Genomic DNA, 8,966 nt, shown 5'->3' with positions numbered 1-8,966 from the left:
CCGTGCATCGCGTCGGGTCATGATGACCACGAGCGAGTGTTCCTGGGTCTAGGTCACTTGGTGCTTCGCCTGGGTAGAGTCGAGACGCTGCTGGTGATCCAGGGCTTCCTGATGGCCGCCAAGTTTTGCACGCAAGTCTTCCATCACGTGCGCAGGGTGACAGTCATCCAGCTAGCCAACTATTTGGTCTTCCTGATGCTGGCTATGGCGGCATTCTCAGCCATCCTCTACCACCAGTTTGGAGCTGTGATCACCACCTACAACAGCCCTTGGAACGCCTTTCTTGGCATGTATCTGGCCTTTCTAGGGGATATAGAGATGGATGAACTAACCTTCCATTCTCCCATCTTGGGGGCTTTCGTCTTTGCACTCATCTTCTTCGTCTTCGCCATCATCATGTTCTTCTTCATAGTCGAGGTGATATGTGATGAAGGCGCTGAGGAGGAGCAGGAAGAGGAGGAGGAGAATCTTGACGTTCAGCGTGGAACTCATGTCCAGGGTCAGGGTGATGGACTAGCGAATATTGTATGATAACTGGGAGATTTCAGATAGTCAAGTTATGTGGAGGGAATGGCACGTGAAGAGGTTGATGTATGGAGGGAGTGTGTGTGGTGTGTCCAGGAGTGAGCTAGTCTGACGTGGTATTTTTTTTTTCTCCTCTATTTCGATGACGTACATTGTATAACGTATAAATGATGAATAGTAATCTGAAAAGAGGTGGGAGAAGCACGTGTCGTCACCGTCATCCAATATCTCTCGTGCGGGGATTTTGTATCTTGACGGGAGGGTGTGTGTGTGTGTGTGTGTGTGTGTGGAAGAGTAGTGAAGGGCAAAGAGGGAGGGGACTCGTGCGAGGGGCGAGCGACCTTCTCTGACCCTCCCTGGTAAGTAACTGGCCTGTCACCCGCAGCTGCTGGCCTGATATATGTTTACCCGTGGTCCCCCAGCACGACTTAGAAACCTTACGTTTTAGTCTTACCATTTTACTACCATTATTATTCAGAACTTAACAACTGACAAGTCTTTGTGTCCATGATTTACATGATTTTCGTCATCAAGAACTTTTTGGATGCGTCGACTCTGCCATGGCACATTCTGGAGCAGTTTTGTAGCTAAGGATCTGTTGTAGACATCAGGGAATTGAATGTGTTGGTTGCTGTGTAGTATATTTTGTACGTGTTCGCTGTCTCCCGCGTCAGGTAGGTAGCGCTGGAAAAAGACGGCTAAGCCTCAGAGGAAGAACTCATAGCTTTGATCCTACCTCTTTTTTTTTTTTTTTTTCCTTTCTTAAAGTGATACAGTAAGGGAGAATTTCCAGCCCCCTGCCCTTCAGAGTCGCCATCTACGACACGCAGGGGATACGTGGAATAAATAAATATCACGATATCTAGCTCTGTGAACATTATTATACGACCCTTTAACACGACGTTACGACTCTTGGGTATATATATGGTGGCCAGACTGACCTGATGCTCTGGGGTCAGGTCAAAGGCCACACATCATCATCATACCGTAGTATATTGGTAGACTTTATGGTGATAGGTCGGCCAAATGCATCTTCTACGTCTGGTGATAGCTAGGCTAAGAATCATGCATGTATACTTTCCCAGCAGCGTAGATTTGCTCTTTGTTCCTGCAGGCGTCATGTACGGGTCGTTGGAGGAAGAATGTGGTCGATGCTTAACGTTCGTTTAGTTGAACGTCAGGTAAGTTAGCTTAACGTGTGAATGATTGCGTGAGACAAACTTGAGACTCCCAATGCCTGTAAGTGTTCACAGATTGATTCTCTACCTCAGACTATCAACACTTTCCTTTTTTTTTTCATGCATGGCGTGTTAACATCTCTTCATGCAAGAGAAAAGTCTTATCTTTTCAACTGGCGATGTTTGAGGGGAAGTTTACGTAGATGTGAGATGGCGATAACCTGCTCTGTTCTTTGGGGGTATTTCCATCTCCGTCGACGCAGTTAAGGGAAATAGACTGGTCTAACTGGTCTTTTACACTTCATCATAATGATGTATCTCAAGTTTCTGCTTCAGTTGTGGCCTTTAAAGGCAGGTTTTTGAATCATTAACTCTCTTTTGTTCAGTAACAGACGATATCATAGGTGCTGTGATCCACGTTTTCTTGCTTGCTTCACAGAAAATGCGAAAAACATTGGATGAAATTTTCCCTAGTGTTGTGTTTTTCCTGAAATACAGAGTGTAAGATTTTTTTTTTTTCACTTACGTGTGAAGTCTGTTGTTTTTCAGACTTCTGTAGAAATAGATTTTCTTCGTTAAAAAGAAAAATAGATCTTGGAACTTCGAAAGGGAGCTGAGTTCCACAAGTTTACCATTTTGTTCGGTCATCAGTAAAGGTGGAGTAGGCGAGGGGACTAGCAAGAGAGCGGGAGAGGTTGATAACTTTTCCTCCCTAAGTCCGTAAATATTTCATTACTTACCTTCTCTTGTGTTCCTTTGGGGCAAAAATATAATTACAAGTGTCTATCGATGTTGGGCAGGTGGAATTGTTTGGGTAAGGGAGGAAAAGTGCGTGTGTGTTTGTTTGTTTGTATTGAGGGAGAATAAGGTGTTGTGTGATGTTAGGGGAGGTGTGTGTGTGTGTGTGTGTGTGTGTGTGTGTGTGTGTGTGTGTGTAGGGAAGGTATGATGTGAGGAAAGTTGGCGTCTTTCTACGCGGGTAGGGGGGAGAAGGTATTTGTGTTGTAGGATAGATAGGGCGCCTGTGAAGTTACAAATGTAAGGTCTTTGGTTGGGGATAAGGAGAATAGGGTGTGTGTGTGTGTGTGTGTGTGTGTGTGTGTGAGCGTGTTGGGGTCAAGGTAGAATTTTTATGTGATGAGTAAGAAGGTAACACGGAGACACACATGAGGTTTTACTATTATGTCTATCAACTGTTATGGACACACTCGATGACTAGATGGTATCGGTGCTGAATCATCCGACACTCGGAACTTTAGTGAATATTTCTTCCTCTGTGATCATTCTGATTTAGAAATCATTCCATAGTAAATGTCTACACTTTTCTAAAAGACGTCGCAGATTATTTGTCGTTAAACAGCGAATATGAGCGCACGTTGAGTCGCTGGTGGGAATAACACGTTCTTGACGCATGGATCTCATATTTACACTATGAATTCGTTTGACATCATGTGTGTGAGTGTGTGATGGTCCATCTGAAAATGGCGTGGGCTATGATCCCGGCTGATAGCCTCCGCACGCACAGTGAGAGTGTATGTGGTCTTAAGAGTTATCTTTTAACACCTGAAGAAGAAGAAGAAGGAGGTGTTAAAGGATTGGTGGATGTTGCAGCTTACGTCTGACGGCTTTTGATGACCCCCCTGGCAGTTGAGAGGCCTAAAGCCCAAACCAACCGTTTGATCCCAGCCGCGACTTAAAAAGAGTCCAGAACACCGAGGCTATACAAAATGTATTCCGAGTTGACGTTGGATTTTGTCATGTACCCCGTAACTGCCAGGTTCGAATCCACACGGACAGGCTGGCTGCTGAACTTAAAGCTCACAGCGGCATGACTCGCGATCATCGAGTACAGCCAGCGCCGCGGGTCAGTGAGCCGCAAACATTAAAGTTACAACACTCATCCACACGGTCATTGGACATGAGCGTGAACGGGTGGGCTTCTGCACCGGACCACTGACTGAATATCGGAGCCAAAATGCTTTCACTCAGTGGACCACTGAACGTCAAAGTTCTTGCACTCTCATCTACTGACCCACTCTGGCTAATGATGCCTGGTGTTCCCTGACGTGTGTGTGTGTGTGAGTGTGTGTGTGTGTGTGTGTGTGTGTGTGTGTGTGTGTGAAATCACCTATTTGTAATTACCTTGTTGTATTGTACAGTGAGGGAGTTTTACACTCGTAGGGCCTCCTCTGTTGAACGTCCTTTACTAACGTACAACATTCGACATTTTTACGTGCTGTCTGCATTTACCATGTTCGTTTGTGAGTGTGATTCCTGTTTTTTTTTTTTTATTGAACATCATTTGTGTTACGGGGAGAGAGTTTTACACTCGTGTTGCCCTGTCTCTTAGCCTTGTATATATGTATCATGTTTTTACTCATGTGTATATACACACACAAACACACAGGTACTCATTTATCGACCAGTCCTATGGGGAGGATGAGCACCTGGGATGGGTGTGGGCCGTCCGCCGCACCCAGGATTCACACCCATGTGGACCCGTCCCCCTGGCGGGCGTGTACTAACCCATAGTGTGGAACCCTATAACCACAACACCCACGGAGACCAGGATACTAATCCACCTCCCCTTCAGGGAGGATCGAACCCTTGGCCTCTCTGGTTTACTAGATCAACGACGCTCTTGCCGCCGAGCTTCATATGCATGCTGGCTCAAAAGAAGGTCGCTGTGCCTTCAGGGAGGATCGAACTCCCGGCCTCTGGTTTACTAGACCAGCGCTCTAGCCACTGAGCTATGAAGGCTCCTTCTGAGTATGTTTGTGTATATGGCTGGTGGAGGAAGGGGTGGAAACCCACCTCCTCTAACCAGTGTGGTTCGATCACATGTCAAGTTATAATTGCCATATGATTTATTGTTGTCAAAGGTTAGCATCAGTGTCCATGGCTCGGTTTATTGAGCGTAGTTTAAAGAGTTCTGGTGCAGTATCTAGCTAACATGAAATGCTTTTATTATTTTTTTTACTATGAGTGTCATTAGGAATGCTTGCTATGACTTGGAGAAAAAGCTACATCCCTAAATTAGCTTTTTAGGTTGGTACGAGAAATCAACAGTCAAAACTTTCGCTAATGAGAAATTTGAGCTTAGTCTTTCACAGACAGGCTTTTGATGTTTGGATGAATGCCGGTGACTGCAAGGATGAGGTCGGGTTCAGGACCATGTCGTCGTCTTCGTTAGGTGTCTCTAAAGGTTTTCAGAGCTGAGAAACCTTGTTCAAGACAAGCACATTTGAAAATGGCACAAGCCATGAAAGCAGCATCACGCATTTCCCTTAAAACTCTGCACATGTAGTGTACCGCCACAATCCACAAACTGTGTGGTCCTCAAACAAGAGTTTTCGTGAGTAATTGGCAAACAGTTTCGGTGAAATTCTTTCTCATATTTGCAGGAAGAAGTGAGTCGTATGTGGCTTTGTCAGGGAAAGGGTTCTTTGTCACCCCGTTCGAAGGGGAAATGTGTGTGTGTGTGTGTGTGTGTGTGTGTGTGTCTGTCTGTCTGTCTGTCATGCATCGTACACTGGTGTTCGCTTATTTTTTACATGTTTATTTACTGATTTGATGAATCTCTGATCGAATGAACCTCTGATCGAAGCTCCTATTGAATGGATCTGATCGAATGACCCTGTGACTGAATGAATCTTTGATCGAATGAAACCCCTGATCTAATGAACCTTTGATCGGATGATTCTTTGATCGATTGACCCTCTGATCGAATGAATCGCTGAATTAACTCTAGATTGAATGAATCGCTGAATGAACCGTTGATTGAATGAACTGCCGATTGAGTAAACCTCTCTTTGAATGAACCACTGACTGAATAAACCTCAGCTTGAATGAAGCTCTAATCAAGTGAATATGACCCAGTGAATCTCTGATTAGTTCACCGACACAGCCACCGATTACCCGACTCTGACAGAATCACCAATTGAGCGATTAATTGAGCTACTGATTAAATCACCAACTTATTCACTGATTATTGACTCGATAACTCACTCACTGATTCATGAACTGACTGAGGGACTTGCTGATTCATGATTCACTGCGCTGCTTTACTGACTGATTAAGTCGTCAGCTTCTTCACTGATTGATTTTCTAATTTACATCTGGTGACTGACTCATTGATCAATTTACGCATTCACAGACTGATTAATTTAGTAAATGAATTACTGATTCGTCGAATCACTCGCCGACTTCATCGATTCATTGATACACTCATCAAGGAACCAACTCCTTCACTGACTTGCTCATTGACTGCCTTATTGATTAATTGTGGGATTTTCAACTACCGGATGATTCGCTTTTGGATTCACTTTCCTGCATGATTCATCTAACAAGCAGGTCTTTGCTGCAGAACAATTCTATTTATTGCTCAACGATCGTCAAATTGATTGTCCAATAGGTATGACTTCATGATTGATTGATTAAATGGCTAGTTGAATGACATTTCATTTTAGTTTCATTTCTGAAAATGCAATTATTTCAGATTTTAATTATCCATCGTGTGTGTGTGTGTGTGTGTGTGTGTGTGTGTGTGTGTGTGTGTGTGTGTATGATTACTGTTTGTGTGTTAAGGGGAGAGAGTTTTGCACTCGTGTTGCCCCATCTTCTTAATCTTGTATATGTGTACCATGTCTTTCTCTCTCTCTCTCTCTCTCTCTCTCTCTCTCTCTCTCTCTCTCTCTCTCCTCTCCCTCTCTCTCTCTCTCTCACACACACACACAAATCCCAGCCTATGCCGGGTGCTTATTCTATCGACCAGACCACATTGGAAGATGAGCAGCTGGATGGACTGTGGACCGGCTGCCACGACCAGGATTCGAACCTATGCGGGTTTTATCCTAGGCTGCCCGTGCTCGTTTGATGGTCAGCAACGCTAACCGCCTCGGAAGCAAGCGCGCGCGCGCGCGTGTGTGTGTGTGTGTGTGTGTGTGTGTGTGTGTGTGTGTGTTTTAATTGCTTAAAAGAATCAAATGGAAAAATCTGAATGGAGTAATTAAGTCAATCACGTAAAGATTCAGAGAAAAAAATTCACTGAACTACATTAAATTTCGAGAAATGGTATGGGAGTTCGGGAGGTTTGAATTTTTGCCTGAAAATTTTTGTGAACACCACAGGGAATTTTAAACTCCCTTGAAAAATTGGGAGTTTGGAAATTTGGAAAAGCGGCTAAGTATATGAAAAACCATATGAAAAATGTCAGTATCTAAACCTTCTGCAGATAATTTTCAAGTACGTGACTTTTATGAAATCTACTCACGAAAATAATGATGAAAAAAAAAGAATAATTTGCTCTTAAATCAGTTTCACTCCAGCATTATAGGTTGTGTTTTCACGAATTCGATTTTCCTATCCGTTGATTAGTATTCGTAAGAGCGCGAATCGATCGTGCTTCAGCGGCATATATATGCTTAAGCTCACAGAGGCCTCTCTTGTCTTGAAGGTCGGAGAAGACCAGACGTCGCATCACGCACCTGACAAGTGACGTAGGACTCCATACATGCAGAGTGTACTTCGTACTAGGGGTAATAAGACTGCCGTTAATGAGGAATAGCTTGATTGCTGGATGATTAATCGTCAGCATCCGTACAACATCCCCAGCTGCTTTTGAGAAGCAGATATTTGGCGATGTTCGCTACATGGGTTTTCCCGGGATAGACTGGAAGATATGGTTATGCCGAACATGTTTATATTGTGGCATTGGTCGAATACTAATACTTGAAATTTGGATATAGAGAAGCTAACGACATTTAGATAGGTCGATAGATAGATAGATATATAGATATATAGATAGATAGAGATAGAGAGATAGAGATAGATAGATAGATAGATAGAGAGATAGATAGATAGATAGATAGATAGATAGAGAGAGAGAGAGAGAGAGAGAGAGAGAGAGAGAGAGAGAGAGAGAGAGAGAGAGAGAGAGAGAGAGACTTATAGGTAGAAGTTGCGGTTCTTCCCTGTTGAATTGAACCAAGTTACTTCTGCTCCCCAGTCCGCGAGTGTTGTGCACGGTCGAGTTACGAGAGGAAGCATCTTCTTCAGGAAGGTGGAAGAGAACGAAAACCAGGATGGCGAAAGTTGAATGGAAGCACAGATATACAATGGGGTCATGGACATAAGAATGGACTGGGTTCGTGGGGGATGTAGAAAGGTCATTTATGGCGAGATGAAAGAGGTGAGGCGGTAGGACAAGAACCCTGAGGGACACCATTGTCGACCGGATGAAGAGGGACGTGTCGCTTTCATCAACGACTCTCGCGATGGAGCGATTTCACGTCTGGGGAGGGGGGGCGCTCCTGTCGTCCCGAGTCTAGAAGCATGGATCACCACGGCGTTGGAGCGGAGGTGCGCTTCGCTACGGGCAATAAAACATCATTAGAGGGGAGAAGTCTTCCAGGAGTCTGGAAGATATATGTATATGGCGACCCTTAGATAAAATGCAATCGTTGGTGGAGATCCAAGAAGGACTGTTTATATGTTTAGTGCAGGGAACTGTTGATGTGTTCGTATTTTAAGGGATCGTAAGGGAGTGGGAATTATTTACTGGTGCAAGAGAAGTAGTTTATCAAGTTCTGAATATCTTTTGTAAATGTATACACAATGGTATAAATGGAATGGGCTTCAAACTAGATGGTAACGGAGAATCCATACTGAGATTTGTAAGATTATGATATAGGTTTTGAGATACTGAAAATACCAAAAGTACTGGAAATGTCATGTTGAGAGAAGAAAGATTGAAGTCAGGAGCTGGAGGCAAGTCACTTATAGCATGAAACTCCCCTAGAGTCAGGTGAGGGGTTGGCGAAAGGGATGGGAAATGTCGAGGCAGAATAAGCTCCGTAGGATATGGCTAGAGACCTCCAAAAGAGAGGGACGCGGCTCAAGTGTTTGTGAATATCAATTTTTGATCCATGAGGAAGGTTAGAGGAGAAGGTTAGTGAAACTCTGGATGATAGCAATACGATGAAGACCGAAGTGTCGACGTAGTGATGGGAGCCGGTATGACGTCCGTGGAACAGGTTAAGAATGGATAATCTTCAGGTCCTGCGCAAAGACGTAGCGTAGATGTATTATGGCTATATATACTCTCGAGGAAGGTTGCGTTCTTTGAAGATCTTATACGTCATGAGGAACATTCAGAAGATAACGAAACTGGTGTAAATCTGTCGCACGCCAGATTTACACATGGAAAGATGGAGACGAAATTAGAAATCACGAGGTATATATATATATATATATATATATATA

The 8,966-nt window shown here is 43.9% G+C and overlaps 1 non-coding gene across 1 annotated transcript; it reads right to left on the bottom strand.

Moving 5' to 3' along the window:
* Nucleotides 1–4,390: 4,390 nt before the first annotated feature.
* Nucleotides 4,391–4,463, bottom strand: TRNAT-AGU (transfer RNA threonine (anticodon AGU)). The gene has a single exon. It is a non-coding gene; the product is annotated as a tRNA-Thr (tRNA).
* Between the last annotated feature and the right edge of the window lie 4,503 nt (nt 4,464–8,966).

The sequence above is a fragment of the Panulirus ornatus genome, chromosome 11, assembly GCF_036320965.1.
Source record: "Panulirus ornatus isolate Po-2019 chromosome 11, ASM3632096v1, whole genome shotgun sequence".
Classification (NCBI taxonomy): domain Eukaryota; kingdom Metazoa; phylum Arthropoda; class Malacostraca; order Decapoda; family Palinuridae; genus Panulirus; species Panulirus ornatus.
Note: the sequence above shows the minus strand (reverse complement) of the source record. Positions and strands in the feature narration are given on the sequence as shown.